Here is a 24,928-nt window from a genome sequence, read left to right as displayed (position 1 = left end):
GGTAGTAAGTGGATTTTTAAGTCTGGGATACTTAAAGTGAAACTCTGAATTCCAAAGGATCCTTATGTATTTGCACCACCACTTTATCAAGATGTTTTTAGCAAACATTATCACATATCCATATAGAAATAGATATCTATCTATATAGATCTCTCTCTCTTTGAAATTTATATATACAAATATACACATAACATATATTGGTATTATCATATATTATGAATGCCTATATACAAATACATACATATATAAATATATAATTTATAAATATAAATCTACATATATACAACGATATATACACACATATATGTATATATATACATATATATGTAGGTATATATATATATATATACCACTTCTATTCATTCTTCAAAATCCCATCTTCATGTTACCTTTAAGAAGAATGTTGTCCAGCCCCCTCTCCAAAGCCACTTTACTTGTTGTCTTTGCTATACCCTGACAGCAAGATGCTCAATTATAATTACCTAGTTACATTTCTGAAATTTTATCTGGTCTGTGAACTTTTCAGTGATGGACCTCCATCATATTTCTATTGTTTATCATATTCCTGGAAGTCACTTAATAACTTTTTTGCTGATATTAAAATAATGAGAAATGCAAATTAATTAATAAATCAACATTGTAGTACTTATGTAATTAAATAGAAAACTCATGAACTTCAAATAGAAGGAGGAAGGGGCGCCTGGGTGGCTCAGTCAGTTAAGCATCCGACTTCGGCTCAGGTCATGATCTCACGGTCCGTGAGTTCGAGCCCCGCGTCGGGCTCTGTGCTGACAGCTCAGAGCCTGGAGCCTGTTTCAGATTCTGTGTCTCCCTCTCTCTCTGACCCTCCCCCATTCATGCTGTCTCTCCCTGTCTAAAAAATAAAATAAACGTTAAAAAAAATTAAAAAAAAACAAATAGAAGGAGGAAGAAACACCTGTACAGGTGGTAAGTGGTGGCATAAAACCTGAATCTAAAAATGTACAGGTTTATTGAGGCACCTGAGTGGCTCAGTTGGTTAAGCGTAGGACTCTTGGTTTTGGCTCAGGTCATGATTTTGTGGCTTCGTGGGTCTGAGCCCCGCATTGGGCTCTGTGTTGGCAGCATAAAGCCTGTTTAGAATTCTCTCTCTCTCCCTCTCTCTCTGTCCTTGCCCCACACATGCTATGTCTCTCTTAAAATAAATAAATAAACTTAAAAAAATAATAAAAGAATAAAAATGTAAAGGTTTGTAAAAATCATCAGATTTCCAAAATTACATTTTAATTCAAATAATTTTGCATTAGAATATGACTTATCAGTTTAGGAACATCTTATATTACTCTTGGTCCTCAATCACATTTATATTCACTTATTTTATAAGTCATATCCATAAATAAGAGAAAATTATTAATCCTTAAATCCCATCAGACCTATGGTTTTCCTAAAAAAAAATCCTCCTCTATTCTGTCTTGTTATTTAAAATGTTAGTATTAAAATAAGCCAATGTGTTTATAACTTAATTATCTGATATTTCAATCTCTTCATTAATTAAAAGAAATGACATTTCATGTTCGAATCTGGTGGTACTTAAACTAGTTGAAAAGACAGAGACTGGAGTTTGTGGAAGTCAAGAGAGCTCAAATTTGCAGTGTGAAACATCTAAGAGGAAAGAAGAGAATGAGAGAGAGAGCTCTAGAAATCTGCAAAGAGGTTTCCCTGAGTGTTTGGCTGAATAGCAATTCTATACATGCATAGGGAAAAACACCATGAGGCTAGTCAAGCACAACTTCTGACAAAAGAAAAACTACCGTGGGACTATAGAAAACTCCTAGAACGCAAATACAGTTGGGTATTGTTTTACTTTTCACCTTATTAATACATGGGCATTCAGTAACTATCCTAAAAGGGCCAGGTTTTACACAAAAGGTTTACTGAACCCAAGAATAAGGGCCATTCTAGATCTAGCCTAAAATATTATAAAAGAAAGGATCCAAATATCACGTTAATCTGCAAGCAATTTTAGTGCTTGCCAGAAAAAGTTAATCACTTAAAAGAATGTCAAAATAACACAGCACTCAACATAAATGCATAATGCCTGTAATCCAATAAAAAAATACTAGATAACAAAGAAACAAAAAAATGCAAATCAAATTCCAAATGTAAGTTTTTAAGCTTCTTCAATTTCAATCAGTCAAAAGTTCTGGGAATTCAGGGGTGCCTGAGAATTCATGCCTGGCTCATGCCTGGAAAAGCTTGTGACTCTTGATCTCAGGGTTGTGAGTTTGAGCTCATGTTGGGTCTAGAGATTACTTAAATAAATATACTTTTAAGAAAGTGGGAATTCAATTATTAAATGAATTGTTATAATTCTATTTACACTAGAATATATATAAATACCATATATTGTGGACCCTTTCATATAAAAGCAAGCAATGGGGGCGCCTGGGTGGCTCAGTTGGTTAAGCGTCTGACTTCGGCTCAGGTCACGATCTCACGGTCCGTGAGGTCGAGCCCCGCATCGGGCTCTGGGCTGATGGCCCGGAGCCTGGAGCCTGCTTCGGATTCTGTGTCTCCCTTTCTCTCTGCCCCTCCCCTGTTCATGCTCTGTCTCTGTCTCAAAAATAAACGTTAAAAGCAAGCAATGTATTTACAGCATATCATGACCTACCAAGAGATTTTCAAATTTTTTTACCTGAATAAATAATAAAATTATTTGCAAAAAGTTGCGTGGTCACGATTATTATTTGCTAAAATTCATTCTTTGGGGCAACTCAGAAAAGTAATAATACATGAAGTGTAATAACTGGGATTTCAATTACTGCCCCCAAATATATTTTTTATCCCATTATGTTACCTCAAGTATGTGTACAATTATTAAGAATTACATGATGTTCTGTTAAATAAATACTCCTGACTATTAATGACATATTAGCCTGTCTCCTAAACATATCTCTCCTATAACTGTTAGTGATATTTCTCCCCGTGAATGATCTGCCCTAAAATAACTTAAAAAGACTTAAGGATCATTGTACAAAAGCTGATAGTATATTATATATTTTTAGATGTTTCTTATGGCAATATCTAAAGGGATTTGTAAAATTACAAAGAAAAATAATTGATAGCATTACTCTGAGATCACTGTATTATATACGAATGGTATATATTGTAAAGCAATTACTTAGGAAGAAAAGAAAGCTAACATAGATTATTTATAATGTGCCTGGTTTTCCTCTACATCACTAGCTGATTCTTCTCAGTTACGTTTATTGTTTTGTTTCTTCTTTTTTTTAATCTATCTTCTTTTTTATTTATCTATCCTTTGAGAGAGAGAGCGACAGAGTGAGCACGAGTGGGGGAGAGGGACAGAGGGAACCCCAAGCAGGCTCTGCTCTGTCAGGGCAGTGCCTGACACATAGCTCTAACTCACCAACCAGGAGATCATGACCTGAGCTGAAATCAACAGTCAGGCGCTCGCTCAACCGAATGAGCCACCCAGCCACCCCTCCTTTATTGTTTTGTTTCTCCATCCAGTCCTATGAGATTACAATATTGCTACTCTACCTAATCTGCCCCAGTTAGTTGTTTCTAATTATTTATTTACATATTGAATCTATCATGTAGATTGTTTTGCTTAGGAGTCAGATCATTGTTTTAGGATTTTAGTAGGAATGACTGGACTGGGTTTAGTGCAACCATGATATATATATATATATATATATATATATATATATGTATATGTATATGTATATATGATATGTATTTATATATATACATATGGATATGCATTTACACATATATATATCATTCTGAAGTCTTTAAATAATGACATATCTAATGAAATTTCATGCATACTTTTAAGAAGCACTGGTAATGTTCTTAAGCGTGACTACGTCCACATCTATAGGTAAGTCACTATGAAGCCTCAGTGGTGGTTTCAACCTCAATTTCAAATAAATGAATGAGTGATTAAGTATTTGTCAGTCTTAAGTAGGTTAGAATCAGATATTGAGAAGAAAAAGTGAAATTCAGATAAAGAAAGATTCCTGGAGAAATCTGAATATCACCTGTGAGGAAACACAGCCAAGGGTAATTGACTTCCCGATGGTGAAATACATAATAGGACAGATCCTTATCTACCTAGTAATTTGAGTGTTTTGTTGACTTTCCTATTTTTAGCCTGGCAATAAAAGTTTTTAATTTCTAGTCCTTTCCAACTTTGTATTACCTTTGTGAAAGAAACACTTCAGACTATTAAAATCACTCCCAAATTCAAAAATTTTATTCCTGATCTCACCCAACACAATCGCCATCAATGAAGCAAATGAAGAGCTGTCTTTTTTGATTCACAAATTAGAATATCAAACAGCCAATTTTGTGTATACTTCACATATTCTGAAATGTCATAACACTTTGTAGAAGACCAGGTGTGCAATCAGAGATAAGCCTTTTTATCCTAGTAAGAGTAATCAATATGACTTAGTACTTTGACTTGATAAAAGTGAACTTGACTATATGATTCCATTCCAAAGAAATCACAATAAGAAAAAGCTAAGTGAATAGAGTTTTGTTTCTAGGATACTACTATCACCGGTGTTCTTAGTCTCATTTGATGTCTCATTTCCTGTTTTATTTTATTGATGGGGATATAAAGTTTTATATAAGGCTGATTAAGAAATAAAATAAATAAGAGGTAGTTTGGAGGCATTGGACACCAATGTTATTTTTTGTGTAGGAAATAAAAAAAATCACAGAACCCACTAGCTTATGTTATCTGATTTATGGCAATATATCTGAACACCTAAATATATGTCAGTAATGAAGACAGCTATCTGAAAATGCATTTTGATAGAACGTTCAAGTAGTTCATTTTAATAGCTCATTTAACTATTACAAGAGATGTAAAGATGTGATTGTGATTCAGAGGAATCCGAGTTTGGGTGAACTGGATTTTCAATCCTTATTCTGATTATATCTGCATGCACCTGAGCAAGTTACTTAAATTTCTTGCGTCTCAGTTTCCTTATTTGGAAGACAGACGAGTTGGCCTTTATTAACTCTTTATATAAAAGTTAATGTTCTATTCCAATACCAAATACATTGCTTTTAATGAATACAAGGTAATTTATGATGTTTTCCCTCTTAGCTTGTTAATACTAATGCCAGGATTTGACTAGAGTGGCAAGACACAACTTCGAAAGAGTGGAAGAAGCCTTACAACTGTGTCTTCTCAGGTCAATCGACAAGCGCTCACGGAGTCCCTTCTGCTGTGGTGCTGCCGCAAAGGATGCAAAAAACATAAAATATAGTTGCTGTTCCCAAGCAATTTGAAACCCCCCATATATAAAAGACCAATAAAATCATGATATCCTGTAACTTTAAAGAAAAATATTGGCATATTAACTTGCTATCTTCTAATTTCTAAAACGTACATCATTACGTATTTTCTAGAAGGTACATCATTTTATGTATTTTGAAAAAACCCCAAGGGAGCAAGGGTCTAGCTAGACCTCATACATGATTAAAACTGAGCTTGCAGTTGTACTCCAAAAGTCTTAATCACTGTCTTTGTCTATGCACACACCCCTCTTCTCATTTTATTCTGTAATATTAGCCACTTCAGCATGGCTACTAGGAGATGGGCCCCAAGTTCACATTTCTTAGATTTACTATAATAGATGGATTTTGAATGATATTTCTTGTCCGGAGTTAAAGCACAATAAAACAAATACACCAATTAACAAAATACCAAGAAGGGAGTAAATTGGCCAGGCATGGGAGTGTGATAATATGATTGGCCTGACGTTGGTCAGGTGCTGACACTGGTTGCTCCATATTGGCCGACCGACAGTGGGATCTGGAAAAGGAAGCCAGGTCCAACTTGAATCACAAAGTTCAGCAGGAAGCAAGGAAGGAGCTTGCACGATAAGACAAGGAGAACTGTCCCAGGAAACTGAAAAATAGCTACTGATAAAAATAGATAATAAGCTTATTCAGAGAATAAAATGATCAGCCCCAGCTTCTGAACAAGTAAGGCATTATCAAATAGCTAAAGACTGGATGCAATCCAGCTGGGTAACCGCACAAAACTGAGGGAACAAGAGCACCAGCAGGGAGGAGGGCAGGTGTAAAATGTGCCTGGGGACAGTGAGCAAGTTAGTTTGGTGGGAACACTGTACAAATCCAATCAAGCAGGGTCAGTTCTTCCGGAAATGCTATTATTTTTATTCCCTCTTCATGTTTCCACTTCAGAACACATTGCCAATTTCTCTATCTTTAGAGGTTTCTGTGTGGCTGCTCTTTTCCTTTGTCATAAATAATTTGGTATCTGCAAAAAAAAACAAAAAACAAAAAACAAAAACAAAAAAAACAACAACCATGTATGCTTCTTTTCTGAAGATACCAGGATTAGTGTAACCTGGGAAGACAGAATTGATCTAATAAGAAAGACTTGGGGTGCTTGTGAAAAAAAGAGTACTCAACTTAGGTTATCTGAGCCAAAAGAGAAGAAGGTTTAAGATTATTACAGGCATGAGGCAGAGAGCAGTGTTCTGCTGGTAAGTCTGTGAAACACAAAGAACTTGGACATGACAAAAGAAATAGAACATTTCACTCTTCACTGGGAAAAATTATTTACATAGAAAGAATAATCTTTCTCTCCTAGATACCAAGGGAACTTAAATTAAATGTCAAGTAAAAATGTGCATGTTTGGGTCAGTTTAAAATACACAATTTACGCCAAGTCATTATTATGACTATTGTATTTTTGACCTCATTTAATATTTTCTAAGAACTTTGACCTCTGTTTTATATAAAATAAAAACATAGGGGTGCCTGGAAGGCTCAGACGATTGAGTGTCCAAATCTTGATTTCAGCTCAGGACATGATCTCTCGGTTCGTTGGATCGAGCCCCACATCGGACTCTGCACTGACAGCACAGTGCCTGCTTGGGATGCTCTCTCTCTGCTTCTCTCTCTCTCTCTCTCTCTCTCTCAAAATAAATAAATAAATAAACTTAAAAAAAAGAATACCCAGAGATAGGAGCAGAATAGCAGTAGAAATAGAATCCCAAATTGATTATCTTCAGTAAGAACTGTTTTGGGATAAAAGTTATTTTCTCACTCAGAATAAATAGGTTTTTGTAGTCTTTTCAGTATCTTTACACTCCTTTGATTTTATAGCACTTTCTTCCTCCTTTCTCTGAAGTATTAAGCATAATGCTTCCCTTTTTTCCTTGAATAATTCTCTTCTAATTAAAGACCACTTGAAACACCTATTAAAACTAGACATTAATTTTGATTGGCAGGAATTGTGGACGCCTTTGTGACTTAGAGAACAAGAGGGAGCCAATATCAAAAATGAATTTATCCAAATTTACCAGCAACCACTTCTACAGCTAGGAGAATGGGAATGGGGAGGATGGTGTGAAATTAGTGCAATTTTCCAAGAGGCCTGGTGGTGTGACTTTTGATGTGAGCTGTGTCCTTCTCGGTAAATCTGAGGCTCACTAGTATTCACGCTTGCTACGTCAGCCTCCCTGTGTCTTGACGTGGTGAAATATCACATCAGGCTGTACATTAAAATAATTTTTGTCTCATAATCCTAATAATTCTTTATGCCCTCATAACTTCCTTTCTCTTTCAGATGTGGAACTTACTCCTTCTCGGTTGCTGTGTGATTCAGTGGGCCTTTCTACTAAAGCATAAGATTAAGCAAGAGCTACCTCCAGGGAAATGTAACTTAGTATATAATTAGTACTTAGTGCGAAGGTTGTTAAAAGTCTGAGTACTGATATCTGGGGATGAAGACTAAGGAATACCCTGGACTCCCAACCATTCTCAATCCATATGTGGATCAACAAATTTCCTATTTGTTTAATGATATTGAAGCAAGTAAAGAATATGAAAATAACTCCACATGTATTTTGGAGCACTGAAATTAAATGTTATTAACAACAAGTGTTTATATAAACTTTAGATACACTATCTAATTATATCTAAAATATGTTCATTTACTAATAAACAGTATTTGCATATATATTATTTTATTAACTCTTCACAAAAACCCTATGAAGTATCTCCCTTCAACAAAGTTAGGAGTGTGCTTAAATTCTCCAAACTTCAAGTTCATACATGTAAATAAGTGGCCAGCCCAAGATTTTAGGCCAAGAATATCTGGCTAAAAATCCATGTTTTTCATCCAATCTGTCATGCACTTTCTTTCTTCTTTTTTTTTAAGTTTTATTTATTTATTTTGAAAGAGAGAGAGAGAGAAAGAGAGACAGCACGAGTGGGGGAGGGGTAGAGAGCGAAGGAGAGAGGGAGAATTCCAAGCATTCCAAGAGGGAGAACTCCACACCTAGTGTGGATGCAGGTTTCAAACCCACGAACTGCAAGTTCATGACCTGAGAGCAAACCAAGAGTGGAACGCTTAACCTGTTGAGCCACCCAGGTGTCCCTGCAGCTTCTGAACACTGATATTTAAGCAGAAAACAAGAAGAGGAATTTTAATTTTATGAACTAATGTACAACCTTTAAATGCAGTCCAATACATTTTACCTTAAATCCAGGGAAGTATAGAACTTAGATATTTCTTGAGAACCCCAAGAAAAAAATTAGCAAAATTTCGCAGGAGAATATTGGGTCAACGGTCATGAAAATGCTAATAAGAGGCATGGATAAACTGAAATTTTTCATCATCCAATGAACACTGAAAGCAATAGAAAATTTTTCAATTCATTTTTAAAAAGGTGGCTCAGGCATCAACAGGCAGATTGTTGATTTCAGCAATCGTTGAAACTTCATTGTCGCCTAATTAAGAAGACAGTCTTGCTGCTTGTAATTTTCCGAGAAAATAAGCCATTTCTCGATCATTTACACATTCAACTCAATTAAATATTTTGCGCTGGTCAAATAATAGTTGACATCTGAATACACAGAACTTACAATTTAGTAGTTCATTACAATCTATTTCCCACAAAATTAAGGGTGTACAAAATAGTAGTGCAAGAAATATTTCCAGAGGAATCCAAGAGAAGATACTAGCTTTAGTGTGAGGATTAAAGAGAAGGCTTCATACAGAAGGTGAATTTGAAGGATGAAAGAGTAACAACAGTAGGAGAGGCCAAAAATCGCATGAAGAAACAAGTTACGTGTTACTTATCATCATCATTATCATTATTGTTAATTACTATTATTTAAAGAATGGGACACATAGAAATGATTGATTCCCAAAGAGTTCTATCACCTCCAGAATCAGAGTTACATAGAGTCGAGGAAACTGAGAAGTTAAGGAAAAACAATGAAACTAATATTTACTGACCATATACTCTATGACAAAGGTCAATATCAGGTGTTTAATATATGTTTCCTTATTAATTACTACAATGACTTTTAAGTTAGACATAATTCTAATTTTTCTGGCAAGAAACACAAGTCAATAGATTTACCTGTCCAGGGTCAACTGGTGAATATTGAGGATTTGACCCCAAGGCTAGATTTCAAACCCTGTTCTCTTCTCAACATCTCAAGTTTTCCTGAACTATGTCCTTCAACATTGTTCTCAATAGGTACTCTGTAAAGAAGGTGTTTTGTGAAAAAATTCATTTGGGAAATATTTCACTCTACATCCAATCCGTGGCTATTAATTCACACTAGCATCCTAAAGACTCTGAGAATATAGAAAAGAAACTTGATTAACTTTGCTTATCATATCAATTCCCAGATGCATTTGACTTTGGAGATTTTTTAAATTAAAATATAACACCTATTAGTCTCCCCAAATTAGTGCTTTCAGGGACATCCTGTGGGAAACACTACCTTTTTGGAAACAAGCATAGAGTGCATGAGTGGGACTATTAGGCGATTTCAAGTGATAAAATCCAAAGACTGAATCAGCAGCAGATCACAGAAGGCTTACAAGAAAAAGCTAAGAAGAATGGACTTACTTCCACAAGCAAGTGGGAAAGAATTCTTGAAAGATTTTGGAAAAGAAAGTCATGTGGTAACGTAATATTCATAGTATTCTGAATATCCCATGTATCTTGAATATTTAAAAATAATTATAGATTTTTCAGCAATAATTTTTAAGACATCACAACATCTACTAACATTTAATGCCTCCATCTTCATATAAGAAAATTTGCATCTCTTGAGTAGAGTGAATGCCAAACTTTACTAGAATAATGGTCCTACTGTTTTTGGTTTGCCATCATCCATCTTTAAAAATCATTATTTTAATGGATTTATCATTTACCACAAGGAAAATCTGTTGAATACTAATACCCGGAATTATTTTAGTAGAGGCAGCTCTATGCAATTAATAACTAAAATGTTTTCATCCTTGACATGTCAGTTAAAGTTTGCTTCTCTATAAGTTGTGTGAATTGTTTCTATGGATAAATAATGTATTAAATTGAAAATTTATAGCTATTTATGTTATACCTGTCTGTGCCACGGAAGTATAAACCTTTTATGGGAAGAGCTGGCTTATAACCGAGTGTTCTAAACCACTAAAACACCCAAATACCATGAGGCTTATCATTTGTTGTTCATACAATGTTAAAATACAATGTCAAAAGGGTATTCATTGGGAAGGCCTTCTCATCCTGGTGAAAAATGCAGATTATGGGGCTTCCTCCCAAATTAGTTGAAACAATATCTTAGATGGGAGGCAGGCATTTAGGAAAGTTTCCACAGGATGCAGATGCCCACAAAGACTTGAAAAATCCTGGCCTATTAGGTCAGAGAAAGAGGGAAAAAAAATCTCACTTGAATTTCAAAAGTAGATGTATAAGAGCAGTTAACCAACTAAAGACTTATTAAGCAATCATTTTACATAAAAATTCCACTGAGACTCCATTAGATGCCCTCATATAAGATTGCAAAGTTATAAAAGCAGGGGAAACTTAGCATAAATGAAAAAGACAATAAACATTGATGTAATCTTATAAATACACAGGATTTGTATGTGTAAATATATGAGTTTCATATTTTTGTAAATACTGATACATTGCCCAACTAGCACATTTTATAGACATGAAAGCCAAAGTTCAAGAACATAGCCATATCTCAACACTACAAGCATGCTTCTGACCCAAGGACTTGAAAAATTCCCTTGCCTACAAGGCTTTTTTTCTAGGAAATTTTCCAGGATTTCTCAGAAAGCAAAGCCTAAGATGAACCTTTATGTATTACCATATACATAAAGTGCAATAGAGGGATGCAGGAGTGAGGGAAAAGAGACTAAGGAGTGAAAATTGAAGCAAGGAGAGAAGAGAAGAAACAAAAAAGGTTGTGTTACATTTGACTACTGCTTGCTATCAAGGGAAGGGAAGGTATCCATCTTATGAGGCCATCTTCTGAGGTCATAAAAGACTGTGTCTCTATATTTACTTCTGGGATGATAAAGTGGGAAGGAGGTATCATATGTCATAAATATGCATATAAAATGCCTTTATGTCTTTATTTATCTAGATCAGCACCATCCAATAGAAATTTATGTGATGAGGGTCAACCAGGCAATTAAAGAAGAAATTAAGAAATACATGGAAGCAAATGAAAATGAAAACACCACAGTCCAAATCCTTTGGGGTGTAGCAAAGGCCATCCTAAGAGGAAAATACATTGCAATCCAGGCCTATCTCAAGAAACAGGAAAAACCCCAAATACAAAACCTAACCTCACACTTAAAGGAACTAGAAACAGAGCAACAAAGAAATCCCAAAGCCAGCAGAAGAAGAGAAATAATAAAGGTTAAAGCAGAAATTAATAATATGGAATAAAAAAAACCAGTAGAACAACTCGATGAATGTACGAGCTGGTTGTTTGAAAAAATAAACAAAATTGATAAACCCCTAGCCAGACTTCTCAAAAAGAGAAGAGAGAACCCAAATAGATAAAATCATGAATGAAAAATGAGAGATCACAACCAACACCACAGAAATACAAGCAATTATTTGAGAATACTATGAAAAATTTATGCCAACAAACTGGACAACCTGGAAAGAAATGGACAAATTCCTAGATACCCACACACTACCAAAACTGAAACAGGAAGAAATAGAAAATTTGAACAGACCCATAACCAGTGAAGAAATTGCAGCAGTTATCAAAAAGCTTCCAGCAAATAAGATTCTTGGGCCAGATGGCTTCCCAGAGGAATTCTATCAGACATTTAAATAGAGTTAATACCTATCCTTCTCAAGCTGTTCCAAAAAATAGAAACAGAAAGAAAGCTTCTGGACTCAATCTATGAAGCCAGCATTACCTTGATTCCCAAACCAGACAGAGACCTCACTAAAAAGGAGAATTAGAGGCCAATATCCCTGATGAACATGGATGCAAAAGTTCTCAACAAGATACTAGCAAATTGAATTCAACAGTATGTTAAAAGAACTATTCACCATGTTCAAGTGGCATTCATTCCTGGGCTGCAGGACTGGTTCAACATTTGCAAATCAATCAATGTGATATATCACATTAATAGAAGAAAGGATAAGAACCATATGATCTTGTCAATAGATGCAGAAAAAGCATTTGACAAAATACAGCATCTTTTCTCGATAAAGACTCTCAAGACAGCCAGAATAGAAGGAACATAACTTAACATCATAAAAATCATATATGAAGGGCCTACAGCTAATATATTCTTCAATGGGGAAAAACTGAGAGCTTTCTGCCTGAGATTAGGAACACGACAGGGATGTCCACTCTCATCACTGTTGTTTAACATAGTGTTGGAAGTCCTAGACACAAGAATCAGACAATGAAATGAAATAAAAGACATCCCAATTGGCAAAGAAGTCAAACTTTCACTTTTTACAGATGACATGATACTCTACATGGAAAGCCTGAAAGACTCCACCAAAAAGCTACTAGAACTGATCCATGAATTCAGCAAAGTCACAGGATACAAAATCAATGTACAGGAATCGGTTGGATTTCTATACACCAATAATGAAGCAACAGAAAGAGAAATTAAGAAATCGATCCCATTTGCAGTTGCACTAGGAACCATAAAATACCCAGGAATAAACCTAACCAAAGATGTAAAAAATCTGTAGGCTGAAAACTATAGAAAATTTATAAAAGAAATTCAAGAAGACACAAAGAAATGGAAAAACATCCCATGCTCATGGATTAGAAGAACAAATGTTGTTAAAATGTCAATACTTCCTAAAGTAATCTATACATTCAATACTATCCCAATCAAAACTGGACTGGCATTCTCCTCAAACTAGAATAAACAATCCTAAATTTTATATGGAACCACAAAAACCCCGAATAGCCAAAGTAATGTTGAAAAAGAAAACCAAAGTGGGAGGCACCACAATCCTGGGCTTTAGCCTATGCTACAAAGTTGTAATCATCAAGACAGTATAGTATTGGCACAAGAACAGACACAAAGACCAATGGAATAGAATAGAGAACCCAGAATCAGACCCACAAATGTATGGCTAGCTAATCTTTGACAAAACAGGAAAGAATATTCAATGGGAAAAGAGAGGCTTTTTAGCAAATGGTGCTGGGAGAACCGGACAGCAACATGCAGAAAAATGAACCTGGACCATTTTCTTACACCATATACAAAAATAAACTCAAAATGGATGAAAGACCTAAATGTGAGACAGGAAACCCTCAAAATCCTAGAGGAGAAAACAGGCAACAGCCTCTGACTTCAGCCACAGCAACTTCTTAATCAACACATCTCCAAAGGCAAGGGAAATAAAAGCAAAAATGAACTATTGGGACCTCATTAAGATAAAAAGCTTCTACACTGCAAAGGACACAATCAAAAAAACTAAAAGGCAACCAACAGAATGGGAGAAGATGTTTGCAAATGACATATTGGATAAAGGGTTAGTATCCAAAATCTATAAAGAACTTATCAAACTCAACACCCGAAAAACAAATAATCCGGTGAAGAAATGGGCAGAAGACATGAATAGACACTTTTCTAAAGAAGACATCCAGATGGCCAACAGACACATGAAAAGATGCTCAACATCACTCATCATCAGGGAAATACAAATCAAAACCACACTGAGATATTACCTCACACTGGTCAGAGTGGCTAAAATTAACAATTCAGGAAACAATAGATGTTGGTGAAGATGTGGAGAAACGGGAACCCTCTTGCACTGTTGGTGGGAATGCAAACTGGTGCGGCCACTCTGGAAAACAGTGTGGAGGTTCCTCAAAAAATTAAAAATAGACCTACCCTATGACCCAGCAATAGCACTGCTAGCAATTTATCCAAAGGATATAGGAGTGATGATTCATAGGGGCACTCGTACCCCAATGTCTGTAGCAGTGCTATCAACAACAGCTAAATCATGGGAAGAGCCCAAATGTCCATCAACTGATGAATGGATAAAAAAGATGTGGCTAATATGTACAATGGAATACTACTTGGCAATGAGAAAGAATGAAATCCTTCCACTTGCAACAACATGGATGGAACTGGAGGGTGTTATGCTAAGTGAAATAAGTCAGTCAGAGAAAGACAGATATATTTTCACTCATTTGTGGAACTTGAGAAACTTAACAGAAGACCACGGGTGAAGGGAAGGAGAAAAATAGTTTCACACAGAGAGGGAGGAAAAACCCTAAGAGACACTGAAATACAGACAACAAACTGAGGGCTGATGGAGGGGTGGGGGAGGGAGGAAAATGGGTGATGGTCTTTGAAGAGGGCACTTGTTGGGATGAGCACTGGGTGTTGTATGTAAGCAATGAATCACGGGAATCTACCCCCAAAACCAAGAGCACGCTGTATACGTTGTATGTTTGCTAACTTGACAATAAATTATCTTAAAAAATAAGGTAAAAAAAATTTGAAAGTTATGTTATGATGAAAATGTTCTGGATCTGTCCTGTTCAGTATGGTAGCCACTAGCCCCATGTAGCTGTGGAGCACTTGAAATGTGGCTAGTGTGACTAAGTAACTAGGTTTTAAATTTAATTTAAATATAATTAATTTAATTTTAATTTAATTCTTTTAAATTTAAATAGCCACATGTGGCTACTGGCTATTACATTAATGCATGTATAGGTATTTTTTCAGAATTTGACAAACTAATGTTTTAAATAACTGCCACCTTGACAGATGTGAGTCACTTTTAATACATTTTTAACATTTATTTACTTTTGAGAGACAGAGAGAGACAGAGCACAAGCAGGGGAGGGGGAGAGAGAGAGGGAGACACAGAATCTGAAGCAGGTTCCAGGCTGAGCTGTCAGCACAGAGCCCGACACGGGGCTTGAACCCACGAACTGTGAGATCATGACCTGAGCCAAAGTCGGATGCTTAACTGACTGAGCCACCCAGGTGCCCCATGTGAGTCACTTTTAAAAATTGAAATCATGTAGGAGCAACAATTGGATCCATCTCCTGTATTTTAAATTTCCCTTTTAGAGTCTTGCATGAGGATTAAATAAATAAAGGGAGAGTTTGCTTTAGAACATTGAAACAAGAATGTTTTGGAGGACAGAGCTCACTGAATTGTTTGAATAGTCGAAGGCTTTCTATTTTCCCCCTGAATTATCTGATTGGAGTCAGTACCAACAAGACTGGGACAAAAGTTCCCAAAAATGGAGTTTAAAATTCTTAAACTTAAAAACAATTCCTTTTTGACTTCTTCAAAAAGTATTCCTTAGGTTAAAGATACTTTGGTGCAATTCTGCCCGGAAAGCGTGGTGACCTGGCTTGCTAGGAATAGCCTCTTGAGGGAAAGAAACTGCAGACATTCTGGTCATAGGAGGGCACGGCGCTGTGAGCCTTCCCCAAACCTCTTCTCAATATCACCCATCAGGGGGTAGAGGAATGTTTTCAAATTCTATTTAACACTAGCTTGATGAATACTTGGAATATTTTTCATTTTGTTCCAGATTCCTAGAAACAGTCAAGCTGTCCTAACCTTTTCTAAAATTGAAATCCATGTGGAGATAAGAATATTCCCTAAAATATCTCTATGGGAAAGAACAAAGAAAGAGGCACTGGGCTGGCACAAGTCATTTTGATTTTATTCCTTGTATTTTTCTGTACATATTAAAAATAAAGAGTGAAAGACATTCAGTCAAGGGAATAGATACCATCATAATAAAAATATAATTTGTTATATTGCCAAAATAACAGGGGCAGGAATTTAACAGCGCTGAAGGAAACATGTGATAGAAAATTAGAGACAGCATTAGGCTTAACCCAATTAAGATGGCATACATTTAATGACCTCCGGAGAAAGTTAATTTTTTAAACCACTCTCTCTTTCTCTCTCTACCTGGAAAGATCTCTTTATGTCTAAGTTAAATATCTCCTGGTGCAATTTAAATTCATTTCCTTTTTCTGGTACTCCATGGGGTAAAAAGTATAGACTCCTTTCCTTTGAGGGATAAGCCATAATTTGTTTAAAGATCGATAAATACGCAGCTTCTCAGATTTCTCCAGGCTAATGACTCTGTTTAATGTTTCCTTAGAGGTCTCCATTATTGTTGTCATTCTACCCTGAACTCTGTCTAAATTCTCCGCATTCCTTTTAAGTTGATGAGCCTCCCGGTCATTTTCAGAGATTGTGACTCTATATGCCAAGTGCGTGCGTGGTGCACGGTGCTCAACAGCTAGGCTTGGCTGCCATGCGTGCCCTGCCATTACACATAACCTGCTCGGCGCCCGCTCTTCTGAATTGTCCTAATACACTGGAGTGGCGTCGAGTACGAAGAGAAATGCCAAGCATCTGACTCCACTGCATGAGAGTTGTAGACGTGTAGGTAAAAGCACGTCTTTACCTTCTCCACTTGATTTTTTTTTCTCTCTTTAATTTTTGCCCTCTGGAAGGGTAAATTGCTGAGATGTGGTTGTATATAGCTCGTTTGCTGTGTTCTAAAATGTCCCCCTGGGTTGTTCTTTGAAAACCCTAGCCAATAGATTACAATACCCGATTTGCTGCATTTTCCTTGCTTATTGCTAATTTCTTTTTGGAGCCTTGAGAAAATGACTTGACATGGTGCGTGAATGTATATCTTTCATGCTCATATGCTACTTCTGACTTTTATGGCTCTATTTATTTTTCTTCAAATTATTATTTCATCAGTAAACCTACTTCTTCCTTACTGTTGCACAAGCACATCTTTTTTGCTTTCTCATGTTTGTACAAAAAGGTAATGAAGTCATGAATAGCCTGGAGCTTTTAAATATAGAATGGGTATTAACTGGACTCAAGTAACTATTTCATCTAGACTGGGAAAAACTATTGCATTAAGAGAATTGGGTCCAGGCACTGTAAGAAAAATTCATGAGTGGGCAGGGCTATATCTCTCTAAATGTTACTTTGTATTTTTGCCTCTTATTTTTAAAATATTTATTAATTTGGGGGAGGGTGCAAGTGGGGGAGGGACGGAGAGAGGGGGACAGAGGATCTGAAGCGGGCTCTGCGCTGACAGGCTGACAGCAGTGAGCCTAATGTGGGGCCTGAACTAACCTAATGAACAAACAGAGATAAGGACCTGAGCCAAGCTGGTTGCTAAACCGACTGAACCACCCAGGTGCCCCTGTATTTTTGCTTCTCTCTTCCCTCTTATAAATGTGAGGTAATGAGTTACAAATTCTCACTTAATTTATATTTTTCTATGGAATGGCTGAGGTTATTGCTGGGTGGTTTTCTTTATATTTGTAAATTAAGCATTCAATCGTCACCTGTTCAATAGCTTACACTTGATGACCGTAAGATCACACTAAAAAATATTGCTTTAAAAAAATGGGTTGATCTGTGCAATATATTATGTGTTGTCAAGGCATGTCTTCGACAATAAGAGCTCGAGATCTTCTAATTTCGATTTTTTTTGAGTAATTTTCACGTTGAGCTCTGGAATGCTGACAATTTTCACCTATTTTAGTACAATTGTTATAATTCATTATTCTTGTTAGAAGATCCGTTATATTCAGAGTTAAATTTAGGCTTACTAGTTTTCTTAGAATCAACACAATGTCTTCTAATGAAACAAAATTTATGCATTTTTGAGAATGCAGATTATCATTTCCTCCCCAAAGAGCTTTGGATTGCAACTGAAAATGCTAAGTACATAAATTTACTTCAGAGACAAATATTTTATAAAAAAAATGAGATGAGTAATCACTTTCGTTTTAGTTAAAGTCCTCATCAACAACTATACCCTTCTAGAATAGCAATCATTAATGGCTAATATTAGATTGCTATGGATAACGACATCTGCTATTGTGACAGGAATTAACCTAATAAAACAGTAATAATATTTTACATGTGGTTCAGACACGTAAAATTTCCATGACTAGAGTTTCTACTGGACTATTGTAAATGCCTTATTCAACCAGACACTGAAATTGATTCTTCAAAGAGGGACATTATTGTAGTTCTAAAAGTGGTGATGGTTTATGTTTAGCAAAAGTGACATTACCCATACAGTAAATAGGAGGTGATGTACAAAAAATGCTGGACCAAAAACTGAGAAATGTTTACTTTATGAAGATATTTATTATATAATTATCAAGCTAGCAGAACCTTAGTCGACATGTGTGGTGAAAGAGGGATGGGTTTTGGAATAGAATATATGCTAGACCACTTAATAATTATTTGATCATGAACAAATAACTGTAGAATGTCTTTCTTCCTAGTATAGATGGTAATGAGATCACTGCATATACTTAAGTGAAATAAATGTAAAAATTCTTTTGGATAAACTATTCACTCAACATAGAATATTTATTTTTTTTGAATATACCGTGTGAACATAGCATATCTGAGAATGGAAGAGAGTCATTGGTTTTCATTCTCTGCTTGTCTAGCTGGCAAAAAATGTATTAATCACATAATTATAAATTACTACATTTGTGATGGGTGCTATTAAGAAGAGGCAAATGGCCAGGATGGCACCTATTTCTGGGACCTGGCCTAATCTCAAGGATAAGTGAAACCACGCCTAATGAAGTAGCATTTAAGTTGGGATCTAAAGTGACAGGAGGAGGCATTAGCCTGGTAAAGAGTCAGTCTTTCTATCAGAGAAAGAAAAAAAAAAAAAAAAGCTGAACCTTCTGTGATCTGAAGCTCCTTGTCAGGATCCAGAAATGATGTGAAGGTCAGTGAAGCCACGAGAAGCTCTTAAATTTCTCTTTTCCATAACACACCTGTTTGCGAATTCTCTAATATTGTTCGAAATCTGTCCCCTCTGCTTAACGCTTAATGTTGTACTTTTGTATATGACAGAGACAAAATAATTGCTAACTTGAAGTCTGGCTATTTTATGTGGGTGAGCCCAACCTAAGTATGCCTTCCCAAGATGCAACTTAGCTGTAACTATATCTTCATTTGACAAAAAAAATGGTTGCGCACATGTATATTAATAAGAATTCATTGACTGCCAGACTGGAGCCGTCAGGAATCACGGGCATCTCATGGGCCTGTTCCACATCTTAAAATTTGCTATTGTTTGTAGTTAACAGCAGTCAAAAATGTGCATTTATACTTAGTGCTCCAGTTTTTACCAAATCAGTTGGGATATCTCCAGTGGAAAATATTTTTTTAAACTTGGAAGATTTTTTTATTAAACATATGCATTTTGCTTCTTTCTTTTCAATCCTCTAAAGGATTCATGAATTCGTCAAATTCTTTATATAGGAGACTATTTAACATTTTGTTTCAGAAAAAAGAAAAAAAGGAAGATTGCTGAGCTATCTTCCAGAGGCCCTATCACTAAACAATGTGCTCATTATTTTCAGTTTAAGCATGAACAGATGTGGATTTTTCCTTATTTATTTCAGATAAGAACTACCAGTATCATAAGCAATTTAACAGTCATTCTGCTTCAGGCCAAAGGACTCAATAAATGTTTATTTTAGTTATCCTAAGGAGCCACTTCTAAATTAACCTTTTTCTACTACTACTGACCTTTAACATAGTGCCTTCAACAGGAAATTTAGGAAGAAAATTAGCAAATGTCGCATAGTCTCAAAATCACGTTGTTTTAGTTTTTATATTTTGGTATTTTGCAAGTCCTAATTACATATCCCATATGTTTTGTGAGGGCACGAAACACTAAAAGAACTTTCTTGATTGTTTAGTTTAAAAGCTTTATGGCTGGGGCGCCTGGGTGGCGCAGTCGGTTAAGCGTCCGACTTCAGCCAGGTCACGATCTCGCGGTCCGTGAGTTCGAGCCCCGCGTCAGGCTCTGGGCTGATGGCTCGGAGCCTGGAGCGTGTTTCCGATTCTGTGTCTCCCTCTCTCTCTACCCCTCCCCCGTTCATGCTCTGTCTCTCTCTGTCCCCCCCCCCAAAAAAAAAATCAAAAAAAAAAAAAATAAAAGCTTTATGGCTAAATAGCAAATATATTCATACTAAAATCTATCTATCAAGTCAACCATCATTTAAATGAACAGGGGAAAGTGTGACAATAGATGTGCTAAAATTGCTTCTTTTAAATCAGTAACATCAGTCCTGGTTGAAGTAGATTCTAATTGAAATGCATTTTCGTGTATTCAGTTCATTCCAAATACAAGCTTTATGCAATTACCTCGTTAGCCAAGAATGGGCAAACATGAAAACACATTATTTCCGTTGACATTTAAAAGTTTGGGTATTATTGACATACACTGATTGATTGATTGCTGGAGCTTTGCAGATACATCCAAATCTGCCCGTGAATTTTTGTTATATTATGATTTTTTTTTTGGTAGAATGTCATGCTTTCTCTTCCTTATAACACTTTCTTATCTCATTATATCCTGTTATTTCATTTTCCTTGGCTCTCTCTTTTTACCAATCTGGCTTTCAGGTTTTTTGTTTTTTTTTTTTTGTAATTTAAAATCTTTCCAACCTAACGAGGAATTTTCTTCTTCTTTCATTTTACTCTTTGTTATTCCATTGTTCAGATTGGCTCTTGATTTTACGTGACACTCCTTCCTGTACGAGTGTGTTTATTTTCATTATCTGCAATATTTATTCTAATACATTGAACAAATAAAAGATAATGCAAAATGTAATATAATACGATTTTTCCTTAGTTGTAACCACACACATAATCCCTTTTCCTTTTATCGATACTCCAGTCTTGAACTAATTACCTCATAATTTAATTATGCTTTAGTTCCCTAACTATTTAATATCTTATAGTAATATTTCCATATTGTTGTTATTAACAATTCTTCCATAAGGCAAAACTTTCCTTATACTTATTCTCTTTTGCAAATGGGAATGAATGCCCTGACATTTCAGGATTCCTACTTGCTGACATGATTAATGGATTGAAAATTGAATCGGGGTTCATACCACAAGTATTTTGTGAGAGATATGATAAGGGTACTTCTCTTCCACTGACTGATTCAGTGGTTGTAATTTTGACTGTTAATGAATTATGAAACCAGATTAGCATGAAAAGGCTATCAAATTTTCTCTTAGCCTTTTCAAGAATTTTTTATCCTAAAACAAGAGTCCTAACAGGCTAGAACATAAATCATTTACATTTTTTTGGTACAGCTTATCATCATCATCATTATATTGGATGGAGCGCTTAAGATGTTGTAACAGAGAACAATTGTTAGCTCATAAGGGTAGTAGCTGGGAGACCATGTTAAAGGAGGACATTGTCATCCTTTGGGATTTGGGAGAACAGGGAAGAGACCTTGCTTGCTTTCTAACTTTATTCTAATATGACAGTGGAAGAAAGTTACTTCATTATCCATAATTTCATCTGTGCTTCCCATTATTTCATTTTGAGTATCTCATGTTTTCAACTCTGAATATACCTCTGTCTCCTGCATTTCTTTTCTCCTTCTCTATGCTTTTCCCATGATCCTGATTTGGAATTTTCTCTCCAACAAGCAATGTAAATCTTTGAAAAAATATCTTGGCACAAATGACTATAAACTTACCCTGTGTCCAACAAGAAGATTGGTTCTGCACATGACCACATTTATACTTAAAATTCAGTTCTTTGGAGCAACTACCAAATTCCCAACATATTCTTAGTGCTGTTCATTGTTTTCCCCTCTGGGAAATAATAAACTTATATAGAGATTGTTTCCCCGCCGGTTTTTTATAGCATTTCTTTACATGCAAGACAATATACACTTAAGATGGAGTGTTCACCTTGATTTTGGGTTTCTTAATATAAAGTTTTCTGAAATAAGACTTTCATTTTTTAAAAAAAATTGTTAATGTGTATTTATTTTGAGAGAGAGAGAGAGTGAGAGCGCTCCCAAGTGGGGGAGGGACTGAGAAAGAAGGAGAGAGAGAATCCCAAGTGTGGAGCCTGATGTGGAGTTCAAACTCATGAACTGAGAGATCATGACCTGAGCTGAAATCGAGAGTTGGACGCTTAACCGACTTAGTCACCCAGGTGCCCCAACTTGCATTTTTTAAATATGATATATGAAGAACATGTCATCAAAATGAAATTAATCTAATTTTTTTCTCCTTTTCCCCTTGAAACCCTGATGTTCATTTTATATCTTGGCACTGTATCCAACAATGTTTTGCAAAAACACAATGTGGCTAAGTTAATTGTAATCATTTTCCATTGGAATAATCTATTTTTTTCATCATTTTCACAATAAAAGTAAAATATCTTCAAAATGTTGGAAGCATTATTAACAATTAAAATTAGAAAACATAAAGATATTATACCATATCTAATTATAACTGCATAGGAAATTTCTGGAAGAATAAACAATAAACTATTTAGAATGTTACTCTCTTGAGCAGGGGACTTGGAGTCTAGACTGGGAGAAGATTTATTATTACATACCCTTCATTGTTTCCATTTGAATGGCTTGGTTATAATAAAGCAAACAATTGGTTTTTATTTTTGAATAATGAATGATGAAAATCACTGAACAGCACATGACATGAGATACATAAATTTGTGTCTTAACCAATAACAGAACTACCAAGATAGCCATAAAACACATTTGTTTGCTGAGCAAACCATGTTTTCCAGAATGTATTTACATTGCATACACATACACACACACACACACACACACACACACACACACACAGAGTTACTTATTGTTCAAATATTGTTAAGAAATTGATGAATTGTAAAGTCATGATTACATTACTCAAAAGTTGAATCATGGACATCAATACATCAATGGTCATTATTTAGAAAACAATATACTTATCTTTTTGAAACGTGATTATATAGATTTGTTTTCAATATTGATTATATTTCTGACTGGCTATTATTTTCATTCATCAGGGACTAGCCTCAAAGCCAGCTGTCTAATCCCATACAGAGGTAGTACCTGCCAAAAATATTGTAGGGTATCACTGACTCATGGAAGCTAAAGGTCTCACTCCTTTTGAAAGAACAGTCTTGCTCTTTCCTACCTTAAAGACAAGCAGGCTGTGGTCCCTCTGGAGAAAACAGAGCCAGAGAGAGTGCTATAGAAGCCTCAGCATGACAACTGCACTTTGCTAGGCCAATCCTACCCGGACCTGTTGAGAGAAATAAAGACGGTCACTTTTCAAAAACGATTAAGACTTTAATGCTCTTTGGAAATGAATTCTTGGCTGAAAATCTATATAAAATTGTCATATTTTAAACTACAAAGAATTCAAAAATAGTTTATGTTGGGAAGAAAATAGGAATCGCCAGTGGTATTCTTATAATGTTAATTTGATTGCATGTTGGTCTGCTTATAGCCAGATGTCCTCCTTTGCTATTGAGCACATTGAGAAATTAAGATTCCGTGCATTTCTCTAATTGCTCCCTTGAAATGAAAACTTCTGTGCCTTTCTCGCAGCCATAATCAAAGACAAAAACTACACGTCTATGTTAGTACAGTCATCTTTATCAACAACGATTGAGAGATAACAGTATTATTAGTTTAATGATGAGTGTATATGAGGATAGCAATTATATTTTCTCCCCAGAAGTGTCAGCTGCCCATATTAAGCGAAACTCTGAAAGTTGCATTTACATTTTCTCATTTGCCTAAGGACTGCAGATGCATATAGAGGCAACAGTGCTCTTGGATAATTATCTAGGCAGTAGTCAGTCCAGTATTCCCAAGTAAGGAATCAATTTTTAAAAGTCAGGAGGAGATATGATAAATACAGCTTCAGTCATTGACCAGCAAAAAAAAAATCATGCCAAGTAGAGTAGTCTTGGCCTAGGAAGGAACGTAAAATGGAGACATACAGAGGAAAAATAAGTTAAAATTAATTTTTAAAAATTCATACAATTGCTACATAGGTAGTTATCTGCAAAAAAATGCTACTCTGTGAGTTTAACTGGGTTGCTTTAAGTTGAAATGAAACATTTAATATGTTAGCTTCATTTTTTTCTTTTTTTTACTTTTAGAAGTATCAACTGAAAACATTGAATCATTGAGTTCCAAGCTATTTTCTGGCTCTGTATAACTGAAGAGAGAGGTTAAGGAGCTATATTATTAAAATCCAAGTAATTTATTTAGAATTAGAGAAATACTACACATTTTGGTTATCTTTATATTTTCTCATAGAACTAATCTAATTAATTATGGCTCTTTAATTGCACTTTACCAATATGAGGATGTATGTTAACTTTCATTTAGATGGACTATTTCATTTGCTAGAACTACCCTTCTCATAGTTGCTTTTGTGATATTAATTCCCTGGTTACAATCTGAGGACGATGAAGAGAGAAAATAGACAAGTTAGCCTTGTGTGTATATTTGAAACAGGGACAATGGGACATTGAAATATACAATATCAAGTACATAAATAGGAAGCATGAATCAATTAAATAATAAAAATTTGAGTGTAAGATTTTAAGAAGAACCTTGAGAAATTGAGCATATCTGTAGGACAGCCATCAAGATGATAAGGGAAAAATGATGACATATTATAAATAAGTAAAGAGAATAAATATATCTGGCCTTAAAAATTTTGGATTTAAAACATATTTCATATATATCTTAATTTTATATATAATATATG

The sequence above is a fragment of the Panthera uncia genome, assembly GCF_023721935.1.
Source record: "Panthera uncia isolate 11264 chromosome C1 unlocalized genomic scaffold, Puncia_PCG_1.0 HiC_scaffold_3, whole genome shotgun sequence".
NCBI lineage: Eukaryota > Metazoa > Chordata > Mammalia > Carnivora > Felidae > Panthera > Panthera uncia.
The sequence above is the reverse complement of the archived record's forward strand: the minus strand, read 5'-3'. Positions refer to the sequence as shown.